Below are 15,119 nucleotides of genomic sequence, written 5' to 3'. Positions count from 1 at the left end.
CATTCTCCGAAAATCTGTACAGTTGAGAGAGAGGTATGGTAGTACACTTGTCTGTCGTTTAACTTTTGCTGTATTTGCAATTGCAATGCATTATATATTGAAAAATGATAAAATGAGTGATTCGTTTTTCAATCTCTCGTTCTTTGTTACACAGTTGGTAGGTTAGGTAATAGGTATAATGATCGAGGAGGAAGACATGGTCATGCTGATCTGACTGGGGTGGGCATACTTAGGTAGGGGCTAGGGTCAGTTCTTATTTTGTGTTTCATGATCATATTTTGGTTGTCTGTTCTTCAGTTTGCGTTTAAAAGTTGATATCCCACATTTCCAATGGAATGGGCAGGGCTACATAATCATGTATACAAATTTTATGTTAATCAGCATACAGATTTGTACCTATTTTTCATGGGCTTCGTCCAGATTTTTGATGTTTTCAGGTTGAAAGGTATGTTTGAGGCTAAAATAGCCACTCAAGCCAAAGACAATCAAGGCATTTTTTGGCTATATTAGTAATCTCAAAAGCACAAAGCAGCAATGCGCTGAACTGATTGTGAACAATGTTCATAGGTGGGTACTAGGCTATTGGCCCTAGGGCATATACAAGCCTAGCCAAAAAGGTACCCTGGCTTTCGCCACCCAAGAAAATTATTCTCCTGTGCCCCTGTCAAGCAGAACCACAGAAGTGATCCCCGGGGTGAATTTCCTATTACTCATCCAATCATCAAGATTTTTCTTGAAGAGTGCTAATGAGGAGCTCTGTTTGACATAGATAGGTAGTTTGTTCCAGAGTATGGGAAGTCTCTGGGACAGGAATCTATCCCTCCAGCATGTTCTGTTTATTGTGGTGACAAGGTTTAGGTCCCTAGAGCGTGTAGCTCAGAGGGATTGGGATTTCTTTAAGTGGAGCATGTCCAACAGCTCTGGGTTTGACATAGCTTTGTATGTTAGGCAGAGATCGCCTCTGACTAGGCGATATGCGACGGAGTAAAGCTGCAGTTTTTTGAGACTGTCTGCGTAAGGCACCTGTTTGAGGCCAGTAATCCTCTTTGTGAGGTATTTTTGCGGCCTTTCCAGTTGTTGTAGATGTCTTGTGAGGTACATACCAAAAGGGGCGTTGTACTCTATAATGGGTCTAATGAGTGATGAGGGGAACAATGACCTCTTTTTTTCTGGATGAGAAACCTTTTGTGATGAGGTGTGCCACGTAGAAGGATTTCCTGACCACTGTGGCGATGTGATTATCAAAGGGGAGACTACTGTCCATATGTGTCCCAAGGTCTGTTATCACACTTTTGGTGTTAAGTAGACTACTGCCTATGTGCTAGTTCATGGGTACAGAGTTTTTACCAAAGGGGATGACAATGCACTTTTTTGGCATTGAGCTCGAGACCATGTCTTTGACACCAGGCATCTGTCTCAGTGAGGCCCTTTTGTAGGATGTCCACATCGTTAGGAGTTTCAATTATGGCTCCTAGTTTGCAGTCATCTGTGAATTTAGTTAGCCAAAGACCTTCTGTGTTAGCCTGTACTTCAGAGAAGTAGATACCAAACAGGAGAGGACCCAGGACTGAACCCTGTGGTACTCCACTTGTCACTGGTCTGGTCTGATTTGGAGTCTGCTACTTTCACGGTGTGGGTTTTTTCAGTAAGCCAGTTGGCAACCCATCTTGTGACATAGGGATTTATACCTAGTTTAGTGAGTTTATCTACAATTCCAGAGTGGGGGATGGTATCGAACGCCTTGGCAAGATATAGATAGGCTGTGTGAACCACCTTACCCTCATCTATGGCTTTGGTGACTACTTCAAAGAAGTCTATCAGGTTTAGGAGACATGATCTGCCTTTTACAAACCCAAACTGTATGGGGTCCAGAGTTTGGAGATCTCCAGTGTCTTTGTTTATGAGTTCCATGATGATACGTTCCATGGTCTTGCAGACGAGGCTCATCAGGCTAATGGGGCGGTAGTTCTCGGGGTCTGTTGTGGCCCCTCCCCCCTTTGTGGAGTGGGATAACTGTCACGGTGCGCCATTCAATGGACAGAAAGCCTGAGATGAGGCTATGATTGAACATGGTACTTAGGTGGGGTGCCAGTTCATTCTGTAGTTCATGTAGAAGGCAGCTTGGGATGTTGTCAGGTCCCATGGATGCTGTGTTCTTGGCTTTGGAGAGTGAAGTTTTTACCTGTGCAGCCGTGATTATAGGAACTTTGCATTCTTCTAGTATAAAGATGGGCCCTTTAGGGGGTGAGAGGGGGGTAAAGTTAGCACTGAACTTATCTGCCAGGATGTTGGCAATATCAGTTGGTTCTGCATATTTAGTGTCATTGTGCTGTAACTCAGAGCAGATCTGAGTGTTGCCATTGAGATTTTTGACATAGCTATAGAATGCTTTGTGGTTGTCTTTAGAATCGGTGGCAATTTTGTTTTCATAACCAGCTTTGGAGGATTTTAGGAGGGATCTCAGCTTCTTACTGAGGCTGACCAGGGAGTTCCTACAATCGTGGGATTTTACTCTTTTTTTGCAACAGTTTCTTTCTTCTGTTGTATAGTTTGTTTATGGCAGAAGACCACCAGATTGGCTTCCTTTTTTTGGAGGATAGCATCTTGGTTCTGTTAGGGATAGCACGATCCATGCACTTGTGTAAGTGCTTATAAAGTGCATTTGTGTAGGATTCAGCAGTCGTACCTCTATTGTCCATCTGCATGGGTGTCGTGAAGTTTGCCACTTCTGTCTTAAGAAGCGTGAAGTTGGCTTTGGAGAAATCTTTTACGGTTGTTTTCCTAATGGGGGGTGGGAGCCGGATGTCGATGTCTAGGGTGATTAGCTTGTGGTCGGATCTGACCTCTAGTGTGGAACACCGGTCACCCATGTTGGTGATGATCAGGTCTAGGATATTGCTGCCCCTGGTGGGGGTGTGGATAAGATGATCCAAAGCGTTGGAATTGATGATTTCCAGAAAACGTTGAGCAAAAGAATTGGTACATGAGTAGTGTTCCCAGTTAATGGTAGGGTAGTTGAAATCACACATTATTAGAGTGTTGGGTTGTACCTTAATAATTTCCAATGCATCAAGAAAAGTGGAGTGGGAATCCTGGGGAATGGTGGGCGGTCTGTAGCAAGCTACAATCTGGATTGCAGTTTTGCCCAGAGTTAGTTGAACTTGGATAATCTCGGATGCATTATTCTGTGCAACTAGCTTGGAGGTGTGGATATTCTTAATGAATATGGACACGCCTCTACCTTTAGTGTTTCAGTCCGGGTTTGGTGGCCGAAAGGTGTGGTATTAATTATAGCCTGGTAATGCTGGGGTGCTCTCTGGAGCTTTGAACCAGGTCTCTGTCACTGCACAGATGTCAATGTTCTCCATTTTAAGGAGTGCCTCGAGTGAGTGCATTTTGAGGTTTAGACTTCTAGCATTGAGTAGCATTACTCTCAGATTTTGCTTGCTTGTACCTGTTACGGTGGTGAATTTGTCATTTGAACCTTGCCTAAATAAGGCACTATAGGGGTGGCAAGAGCCTTTGCCAGTATCCGGAATCCCAAGGGCGACAGGTGCAGGCCATCTCTGGCAAAGCAGCGTGGTCTGTCGATCATGTCATCCCAGGCAGAGAGATACTGGATTCCCTTAGAATGACACCAGAAGCTTAGCCAATTGTTAAAGTCAATCATTTTGTCCTTGTACTGTGGTGTCATTCTGGGTGATGGCAGGATGCTACTCAGGGCTAGGGTCATACCTGCCTGGGCTACAAGATCGGAGAGCTCCTTCATGTCTCTTTTCATGCAGTCCAGGGAGGTACACCAACATGGACAATGACAGAGTCATATTTGTACTTGCTGTGGAGTGACCTGAGTGCGTGCGTTATGTGGCGGATCCTGGCACCTGACAGGCAGCTGACAGTAACTTTTTCCTTGTTTAGCCTGGTAAGTGGAACATCAGTGTGCCTGACTATAGAGTCACCTATGACTAGAGTGTTGGGTATGTTATATGCCTTATGGGCTGTAGTTGAGTGGCACACTGAGTATGTGGGCTATGTGTCATTTGGGTTGTGTTGGGGGGTGGATGTTGCTTGCATTTCTGCTTTGGAGGTCTCTGTTGTTTGGGCAGATTTGTACTGAGAGCCTCCGTGAATGTAGGTGTGTGTTTTGTGGTTGTGTGTGTGTTTTGGTGGTGTAGGTTTTGAGGGACTATGTGATGAGTGTGGTGCGGTGCAAGTGTTTACCTTCTCCTCTTGACTGTCTAGGCCAGTCTTTGGTGAAGAGAGCTTTGCTTCCAGTTTGGCTAAATAAGTGCATCTCTCACAGGTCGTAGTGTTGGGTGGTAGGAGGAGAGGGTTGTCTGTGTACATGAGGCAATTGCTGCATTGTCCCAAGATGCCCGGATTCATCAGGCAGATAGGAGAAAACATCGGGAGCTGACCTTTAGACATGCCTGAATAGGTCCTTATTTATTAAGTACTAAAAACTGCTTTCCTCTAGACAAGTGTCTATACTGAGGCTGAAGATATAGTAAACCTACAGGCCAATAAATTCATCTCTAACTAAAAGGTCACCAAAGCAATGGATGAAGGCAAAATGGTACACCATCACATACCTCAACCTGGCCAAAACTGTTGACATGATCCCACTTGGTCTTGGTTGAAGCTAAATAAACTGGGAATAAACCCTTATGTCACCCACTGGATTGCCAACTGGCTCGCAGAGAGGAAGCAGAAAATCAAACTAGAGAAAGTTACCTCCACAAAGAGGCCAGTCACCAGCGGAGTCCTCCAGAGTTCTGTGTTGGGACCTCTCCTGTTTGGCATCAACTTTTCTTAAGTAAAAGCAACACCAAAGGGCTCTGGCTGCAAGCTAGGAGCAGTCATTAAATCCCCATATGACTTGGGCATCTTGCAGGAAAGTTTGTAACCGGTGCAAAATCATGGACTGGAACTAAATGCCAAAAATGCATTTTGTATCCTTTGGGAAGTCATCTACTCTAGGGAACTACTGCATTGACTTTATCAGCCCTAAAAGTTGAACAGTTGTTCGGGACTTGGGAATTTATGTGGACAATGATCTAATTTTTGTCCAACATTGGTACACTGTTGTAAGAAAATCCTTCTATACTGCAAAGCTTAACAAAGGGATTGTGTCCAGATCTAGGGATGTCATTGTCCCCTTTTACTCAGCCCTCATTAGGCCATTCATTGAATATAATGTCCCCTTTGACAAGCATCTGCCCAAACACATGCAACAATTAAAACACCCACAGATATACCCCACTAAAAAGGTACATGGCTTAAACATATATTACATGGATTGACTCAAAACCCTGTCACTATACTCGGTATCCTAAAGACTGCTAAGAGGTGATCTGTGCCTGGCACACAAGGTATCCCCAGACCCAATACCAACTGACTTACTGCACATCAACAAGTCAAATGGCATCAGAAATACTTGGTCTAGGGATCTAAACCTCTTCGGAAACATCAACAGAATTGTTTGGAGGGACAAGTACATCTCACAGAGAATACTGCTGCTGGAACAGACTCCCCATCCATATAAAACAAAGTGCATCCCTCTCTATTTTAAAGCACAACTTAGACTCATGGATGGGAAACAGAACATTTACCCCAAGACTGCCCCTGTATTACTAATGGACAAAGGCAGTTCCAAAATGCTTTATCCCATGCATGGGTTCCCCAAAATTATCTATGGTATATCCCAGTTATTCTTACTAGGGGTAATATACAATTATTGACCATGGGATGGGTATGGCCAGTCTCTAACCAAATGGGATAGGTTAACTCGTGCAAAAAAGCGAAAATGACTAGGCTTAAAATGGCCCACAAAGGCGGCTAGCCTAGCACTTATCTATGAACCTACCAATGCTATTCAAGGAGTCTTTACTGCTATAGATGTGATTTATAACACAGTGACCTCTCTGCTTCACTGCTACAAGCATAGTTTTCTAGGTATGTAAGGATTACAGATTCGTACACACTGACCATCTTAACTTGAAATCTTTCTTTGGCACAAGGGGAGACTGTCAAAAGATATATACTAAAAGTTAAAAAAGCAGCTTCTCTATAGTTTAACTTTGATCGATAATGCAGATTGTCTCATGCTAAACTGTTCCAAACTCAATACACTTTCTGTATATAAAAAAAAAAAGGCTGCTTCCTTGGATAGTCAATGAAAAAATGTATGGACACATTATTGGTTCAGCAATAAGAACAGTGCACCAACAAATCTCTAATTTCTATGAAATCATTCTTAAAAAATATTTAGTGTCCTCCACTGACATTCTGTTAAAATAAACTCTGCTTGACTACCAAAATCACTCTGCATCTTAAGAGGATCACCACTCAGTTGAATTCAGAACCACTAATGAAAATTACCTATATGACAAACAGCCAAACTTGTGTACAACAGTTGCACTTAGCAAGAGTGCACTCCACATCCCCCAACACATACAGTTCTTTGAAATAAGTCTAGCACTGGGTGATACTGGTCTCGGCAAGGTTCAATTTTTTGTGGCCTCATGTCCTGTTCTTATCAACTGATCCATTCTGCCTTCTTTATTATGTGATCACTCTTCTATCCATGAGGCCAAAATTAAACAATATCCACCCTTCATGGCATTCATCCCTTAACATACAATTACCCCCCATTCCTTATTAGTTACAACAACTACATCATTGGTCAGACAGATGAATTTAAAGCAATAAAACCACTAATTAAACTTCCCATGTTTTTGCCAGACAAGTCACTTCACTTTGCATCCATGAAGTTATAAAGGGAATTGGCAAAATAATCTCTAAAATAAAAGAAAAACAAGAAAGCATTAAAAAGTCTAAATTTCATTGTATATTTCTGACAAAAAAAATACAGCTGTATAAGATCATACCGTAACAGTAGATGTCCTACTTCTATCACTGCTGCAGTGGATATCCTGCAAAGGACAGTAACATCCAGTCAGCATACCAAAGCCTTTACAACTTCCAGTAATTGCACGTCAGACATATGCCCTACATTTAAGATGCAAGGAACATATGCAATACATGGATACAATCTTCAGAACTGAAGTGCCCCAGAAGAACCAGAGCATTCCCAGAGAAAAAAACAAGCACATTCAGGAAAGGAAGCAAGAGGAGATAAAGATGGAAGAAGGACCGCGCAAGCAGAGGTAGGAGAACAGAAAATAAAAAACAGGCAGGAGGGACGGACACAATAAGAAGAAGTAGGACATCTACTGTTATGGTAAGATCTTACACAACTGTACTGTGTCCTTCCTTATCACTGTTTCAGTATTATTTACTCTTGGGAAATACAAAAGCTACTGGAAAGTACAGGAGGAAGAAGGCAGAGAAGAGCCTTCCACTTCCCCAAGAAGGATGGCTCTGGCAAAACCCGCCCTGGTTCTGGAAATATCATCAAACTTCTAAAGTTTGAAAAAAAGTGTGAACAGTAGGCCAATTAGTAGCTTCTAAGATGGATCTAGTATCCAGACCCTTGAAAAAGTACCAGAAGAGGCTACTGGCCTAGTAGAATGAGCAGAAACAGAATGAGTAAAGTTGGTTGCCATGAAAAGAATAACAGAAAGAAATGGCCTTGAAATTCTAGAGGAGATGGTTTTGCTTAGACACTATCAAATCCAATTTCCTGGAATGAACAGTTGACAAAACATTGCTCAAATTTTCTGATGTATTTTGTCTTATCCAAATAATACCTGAGGTGTCTATGTAAATCCAAGGTATGCAGTACCCTCTTACTAGAAGTCTGTGGAGAAAGAAAAAAAGGAGAGAAAATGAAACTGACTGATCCAACATCAAATTATTAACCATCTTGGGCATAAAAGGACTGATAGAAAAACTCAAAAACCGAACAGTAAATAGTGTAAAAAAAGTTACCTGAACTACATAAGATTGCACTAACGAAACAAAAGTAACCAGTCATTTCTTAAAACTGTATGTAAAACACCATTTTTTAATAAAGTAATACAGACTGATTTTAATGCCACACAACCACCAGCATTTTCATCCTACCATTAGGACTTCTTCAGAAATAGCATAAAACACTTCACAATCCCATTTTACTACATTTCCTACCTAAAAATCAAACAATATGTGTAAACTAAAATCTTCCTAAAGCTTTGTAATGGCTGACCTTGTATACATTACTTAACCAAAAACTAATGCATATATCATAATAATAATATGCATAATAAAATATAGTACTTAGAGGGTTAAATGTACATATAAACTTACTGAACTAGAGAATAAAAACAATTTTTAACCGTAAGAATGTGCATTTAATAGTAAAATAGTACGTGGAAGTCATACAAAACAAAAACAGACCTAAAAATATTGTAATGAACCCCATATCTTAAATATAAAATATAAAAAAAAATTTAAATAGCCCTATTAGCACATTATTATTAAAAAATTCCTATATGGAACCAGTTAATAATAAAATATGAACAAAACCTCAACATGTACCTAAATGATGTGAATATATCTTACAGTGAAAAACTCTTAAAACTAGGGGTACCTATTATGAATCGAAACATTTTTGAAATTTATTTAACACTTTTCTAACTAGTGGAAACTTTTGCAGTTCTGAGAAATGACTGCTTACTTTTGTTTTGTTACTGCAATCTTACTTTCAAGGATTGGTAGAACCAAACCATCTCTAGCAAGTCTGCTATATTTGGCAGGGGGCTACATCCACCCAGGGTCTACTGTTCAAGACTCTCAAGAGGTGTTGAAAGCTTCAAAGAGATACAAGCTTTTCATCAACACGCATGAAAAAAAGCTTTTATTTAAATTCTACTTAAATATGTTAAATTGCACTTATTCTGACACATGTAGTGATACTTTTTTGTACTTTTCTGCTTTTTGTTTACGCGCTAGTCAAAAGTTATGTTTGCTTTTTTTAGCTTGTTCTGGGACCTTAGTCTTGCATTTTCATTTGCAGTTGTGTGAAGACAGCACACTACTGCAAGATTTTAGCTTGGTTTATACATTATACAGCACTTCTATTTCCTTAAGAAGAATTACATGTAAAAGGTAGCTTTTGTATTTTGAACCCCATTTGATGCCTCAAGCAATCTTTTAACTTCTTTCAAAGTTGTGTTAGGACTGTGATCTACTGTTAGATTTGAGCCTCATTCAGTAATTTATTACAGTGTTACTGGTAAATGTCTGCATCGTCTGGTGTCAGGCTATGGTAGGACTGCAGAAGTGTTTGAATACATTGTATTGTATTGTGAATTCTGCTCCAGGATTTGTGTTTCAAAACTTTTTATACCTGTATATACCTGCTTAAAGTTACATTCCAGTGCCTTTCTGTTTGCCTTGCTACTGTTTACCCCCCTGTTCTTTGAGTCTGCCCCAACCCCCACTCAGACATTAAGCTAAAAGTTTGACATTTTTCCCCCGACCCTCCCACCCTTCTCTTGTGGTTTTGAAAGGCTGTCGCTCTGGCTTCCGCACCTTATGGTAATCTGACTTCCAAAGTCCCTCCATCACTTCTTCCACTGCTACTGTCTGTTGTGTAACATATTTTAGTTTCCCAGCCATTGTTTTCCATATTATCCATAACACCAAGTGCCCGTTCAGCAAACCAGTACTATACTTGAATAAACATCCCTTACTACAAATTGTCTCTTGCTCATTTTCTCAGAGCTCCCATCTACTTGGCGCCCTTGCCACACTCTGAGGGGGTTGTGAGTTAATCCTACTCCAGCCTTGGAAGAGAACAGATTTTATTCTTTTGCACTTTAGTTAACTGTTTAGAGTGCTACTGCTTTATTTGTTGATCTTGCCTTTAAATAATTCCAAAGGTCACCAATACTTGAAACTGCCTTTTCAATGTAGTTTGTTTAAGCTGTTTTGTTGTATTACACTCGCAAGCAATCTTTTTTGGTGTTTTACATCAAGGTGTTACCAGTGCCCTGTACAGACAAATGTCCAGAAAGTACATTTTATAAATAAAACTTTCCGTAGAACTGAAACTCATAACTTAGTGAGGTTAAAACAAAGACACTGCACAGTTAAGCTTAGAGCAGCTAGTTTGCACATTAAACAGCAATACTATCAAATCTTAGCACAATCTAACCTAGTCTAGTACCAAATTTCAGAGACTACCAAAGGAGACCTCTAAATAAACCAGCCCATGACCTACAAAGCCCACCGAAATACAGGTCTGGACAACATGGATATGCAATTTCCAAATGTCTCCATATCTAGCTTAGTATAGATATTGGCATCCTGAAATAACACAACAATTTTCATGTTCACAGATAAACATTTAATCCTTAAAAAAGTATGTGAGAAATGCACACACACAATTTCACTGGAGGCAAACATTGCACATACAGACAAGGCAGTCAAAAACACACACTACAACCCAGAGACAGTATCCACAACACAAACAAATCAACATATGCTGAGGCACTAAAAAGCAATCTTCCCAAACTTCACAGACCTGCTAAGCTAATAAACAGGAATGCCTATCCTTGGCAATCTCTAAAGAGTTCACCAAAAGCAACACATAGCAAAGCCCATAAGGCAAGCAAACATTACAAAAGACTCTTGTCAAAGGGGGCTCCATTGTATGACACACAGATGCCACATTCACCAGACTGAATAAGGAGAAGATAACAGCTGTTTATCTGGAGTCAGGATCCCCCAAGTTATGCATGCACTCCACCACCACAGGTACTAGTATAATTCTATCATAGTCCATGTGGGCGTTAATGACCTGAGACATACTTTCCTGGACTATATGAAGAAAAGCACTGTCAAAGCTCTCTGAATCGGTCTTGCATTGAGGAGCATTCTACATTCACCAAGATGATGACACAACACAACATTGACTATTTCTGGCGTCTTAACAGGGGGATTCAATATTTGTCAGCATGGGTGGACATGATTAACAAGCCACGTTTGTTTGCAAAGGATGGTTTGCAACCCTCTGATCTGGGCTTCTAAATATTGGCTAAAATTTTATCCACCCCCTTACAGCCTTTTTTAGGCAATGCCAAATTGACAAACCTAACGACACAGCAAATAACCCCAAAGAAACCTAAAGGTGTTACTGCTCAATGCTAGGAGTCTACACAAGAAACTCCACACCCTATAAAGCTTCCTTCACTCTGGAGAAAACAGACATCCCTGCAGATTATGATGGAGTCTCGTTCAAGAGACAAAAGAGCTTAATCATTTTAGAGGTGGTAAAAAAACACCTTCAGGCTTTTTATCTTTGATTTTTGTGTGGTGTATGAACAACTTGTGCTCAGTATGCTTTTTTTGTTGGTTCAACAGGATGATGCGCTGGAATTTATCTATGTGAAAATCACCATCGACGAAGTCCCATAACGTATCCTAGCAAGCTACAAGCCATCCTCTATGTCCTTAGAATCCCCATAGCTTGTACCTAGACCTAATGGTGACACTCATCATTAAACCAAATTCCCTATTTATGGGAGGCTAACTACCCCACTGAAAACTGTAAAACACACACTGCCTCATACTGGCAGGCACGACGATTCCTGCTCTTTATTAGCACAAATACCCTTGACCAGATAGTGTGCACACCCACCAGAGGTTCAAAACATACTGGACCTGGAACTCACTAATATGGAGAGTGCTGCACCCCCCACCAATTCCCCCCCACCACCACCACCACCACCACCACAGTAGCATATCCCCATTGGTGAGCTTGGATTACAAAGCTGTCTCCTTCAAAATACAAATCAACTTGGCAACCCCAGCAAACCCTGTAACAGTTAGGAACTACTCCAAAGCAAACATCCTATTAACCAATACTTTGTGAAAATTCAGTGATCCTCCCATCCCTAAGTTCACAGCAACCTATGCAGAATTGTTCACAGAGACCCTGTATGATCATGTAAAATAGCTGTACACAGGCTGCTGTACTTTCCGGAAGTAAGCTCAAAACAAACTTTTAAGAAGAAACCACACTGGTGGAATCATAATCTTAATAGGGTATACAAAAAAGGAAAAAAAAGTCATAGCTAAAATCAGGATAGGAGCTTTGTAATTAAACTAAACAGAAAACAAAGAGGACTAATTAAGTCCAACAAGGCCAATTACAAGATTAAAATAGCCTGACAGGCTAAAGATAACCACAAGGCCTTCTGCAGCTATGTTCAAAAACTCAAAGGCAGCAAACAGTGTGCTGAACTGCTGGTCATTGGTGTCACCTTAAATGATCACCGTGACGTAGTGAATTTGCTGGCTGAGAAATTCAGCTTTAACTTCACCCCCTCCCTCCACTCCCTCTGCCTCCTCCCCATGAAATACCTACTAGTAGGCCCTGGCAGCAATTGCCAAGGAAAAAAACACAGCCTCAGTGGGCCCTGACAATATCCCATGATGCCTCTTAACTAGCTTGAAACACGACCTATCAGGGCCACTTGAGTCGCTTTTCAACTGTAGCCTCAAAACAGGCTTTGCACAATGAGAATGGGAGTTCTTCACAAGGGTGAACTGTCAACCAACCTTAGAAACTACAGACCTATTAGTCTTACTAGTCTAATATGCAAAGCCATGAAGCAAATCATCAGGTGGGTGTGCACAAAGACGCAGGTAAAATTCAAACACTGGATCCAACCCAGTTTGGCTTTGTCAAGATAAAGTCATGCCTACTAAAGCTGCGATACTTCACTGAGAAGGTCACCAAGGAAATGGATGAGGGGAAAAACTGCATACCACAGACCTGGATCTAGCTGAGGCATTCAATACAACACCCCACTCAAGTATAGTTGACTAACTCACCAAACTGGGCATAAACCCCTACATAACTCATTAGATTGTCAGCTGGCTCTCACACAGGACCCAGGAAACCAAGCTTGGTGATACCACCTCCACTAAGACTGGTCACCAGCAGGGTACTTCAGGACGCCTTGTTGGGACTAATCCTATTTGGCATCTACTTCTCAGAGGTAAAGGCTAATGTCAAGGGCCTTTGGCTGGCCAAGTTTTTAGATGTCTGCAAATTTAGAGTTATAAATTTCCTCAGTGGCACAAACATCTTACAAGAGGGTCTAACACAGACAAGTGACTGGTGCCAAAGTCATACATTAAAATAAATTGCAAGAGGTGCATTACAGTGCCTTTTGGAAAAACTGCCACCCAGGCTAATTACTCCATTGTTAAGACACCCCTAAGTGTTGACCCAGTAGCCAGGGATCTAGGAGCATATATAGGCAGTAATCTGGCCTTTGACCAACATGTGGCCAAGGTAGAAAGAAACTCATTCTATATTGTTCAAGTTATAAATAAAGGCATTGCATCCAGGACCAAGGAAATCAAAGTGCCACTTTATTTGGCCCTTGTTAGACCTACCATTTAGGATAATGCCTCCTGCGTCATGTACATGACCAAACATATGCAACAGTTGGAATGCCCACAAAGGTTCTTTACTAAGAGAATCCAAGGTATAAAAACACTGCCCTGTATGGATCACTTTAAAGCCCCCTCTCTATACTCGTCTCCTACAGGTTACTGAGAGGCGATTTATGCCTGACATACAAGGCATCCTCGCATCCAGCTCTGACGTTCCTTTTGCACATCCACAAAATGAGTGGCATCTGAACCACAAAATCAAAATATTTAAATGTTGCTTGTTACATAAGTACGATATGTTGGTAAGACAGATGTATCTCACAGGATCCCCATGCTCTGGAACAAGCTCCCCATCCATGTGAAGCTGAGACCATCCCTAACCCTATTTAAGCATCACCTCGACCAATTTGTGGGAAATCAAAAATTCACCCCAGGTCTGGCCACCACGTTTATGACAAACAGAGGTAGAAAGTAATGCCCAAACTAACACATCCCACTCCATAATCCCCAGAAGCTTCCTAAAATAGCTCCCCAATAAATACCAATGATACATAGGGGCAACATCTGTGTTAGAGACTGCACAGCTAGGCTTACAAAAAGCCCTGGTGGTCATTAGCCTAGTATATACTTAGGAATCAAAAAGGAAAAAACTGCCATGAGGGCTTGAAATTCAGAGACCCTCCTGGTAGAATTAAAAGTCACCAATAATACAGTCTTCAAAGTACAATTCTGCAGGGAAGGAGGAGGAGAAGAAAAGGCTGGCTCAAAATGGGACCAAGTCAATTTTTTCAAGAACAAAATTATGGTCCCAAAAAGAAAGAACAGGCTTTCTTGGAGGTCTGATATGAAGGATGCCTTTTAGGAATTGTTTGACTTCAAAACTAGAAGCTAAAGGAGGACTCAAGAAACAGATGGGGAAATTGGCTGAAAAAATGAACTTTAACAGAGGAATATGCCAAACCAACATTAAGCAATTCACACAAAGGACCATTGGGATCCCCACAGAGTGTCCAGGTCATGCTTGAGGCATCAAATAGAAAATTTCCATCACTTTGCCACATAGGATTTTTAATAGGTTCATAGGTAGGTACTAGGCTATCTGCCCAAGGGCATTTATATGCCTAGCCAGAATGTGTTGGCTTTCGCCTCCCTTTTAGATTAGTTTCTTGAACCTCTGTCCAGCAGGGCCACTGAAGTGATCCCCGGGGTAAATTTACGATTTCCCATCCACTCGTCAAGATTTCTCTTGAAGACAGTCAGTGAGGGGCTTTGCCCAACATACAGTGGGATTCTATTCCAGAGTGTGGGAAGTCTCTGGGACAGGAATCTGTCCCTCCAGCATGTCCTATTTATTGTTGTGCTGAGCTTTAAATCCTTAGAGCATGTGGCTCTAGGAGATTTGGTTTTCTTGAGGTGGAGCATGTCCATTAATTCCGGGTTAGACATGGCCTTGTACGTCAGGCAGAGATCACCTCTGAGTAGGCGGTAAGCAACAGAGTAGAGCTGGGGTTTCTTTAGTCGAGCTGCATAGGGCATCTGTTTGAGGCCCATGATCCTCTTGGTGAGGTACTTTTGTGGTCTTTCCAGCTGTTGCAGGTGTCAAGTAAGGTACATCCCAAATGGGGCATTGTACTCTATTATGGGCCTGATGAGTGATTAGTAGAGGGGCACAATGACCTCTCTTGATCTAGATGTGAACCCTTTCGTGATTAGGTGGGCTACATAGAAGGATTTTCTTACCATTTTGGCAATGTGATTATCAA

General features: G+C 41.4%; 1 protein-coding gene across 2 annotated transcripts in view; it reads right to left on the bottom strand.

Moving 5' to 3' along the window:
* The window catches only part of EXOC6B (exocyst complex component 6B), a 5,967,963-nt gene that overhangs the window by 4,790,554 nt on the left and 1,162,290 nt on the right, over window positions 1-15,119 (bottom strand). The window lies entirely within an intron of this gene.

The sequence above is a fragment of the Protopterus annectens genome, chromosome 2.part2, assembly GCF_019279795.1.
Source record: "Protopterus annectens isolate FY-2018-M chromosome 2.part2, PAN1.0, whole genome shotgun sequence".
Classification (NCBI taxonomy): domain Eukaryota; kingdom Metazoa; phylum Chordata; order Ceratodontiformes; family Protopteridae; genus Protopterus; species Protopterus annectens.
This window is presented reverse-complemented; position numbering and strand designations above follow the sequence as displayed.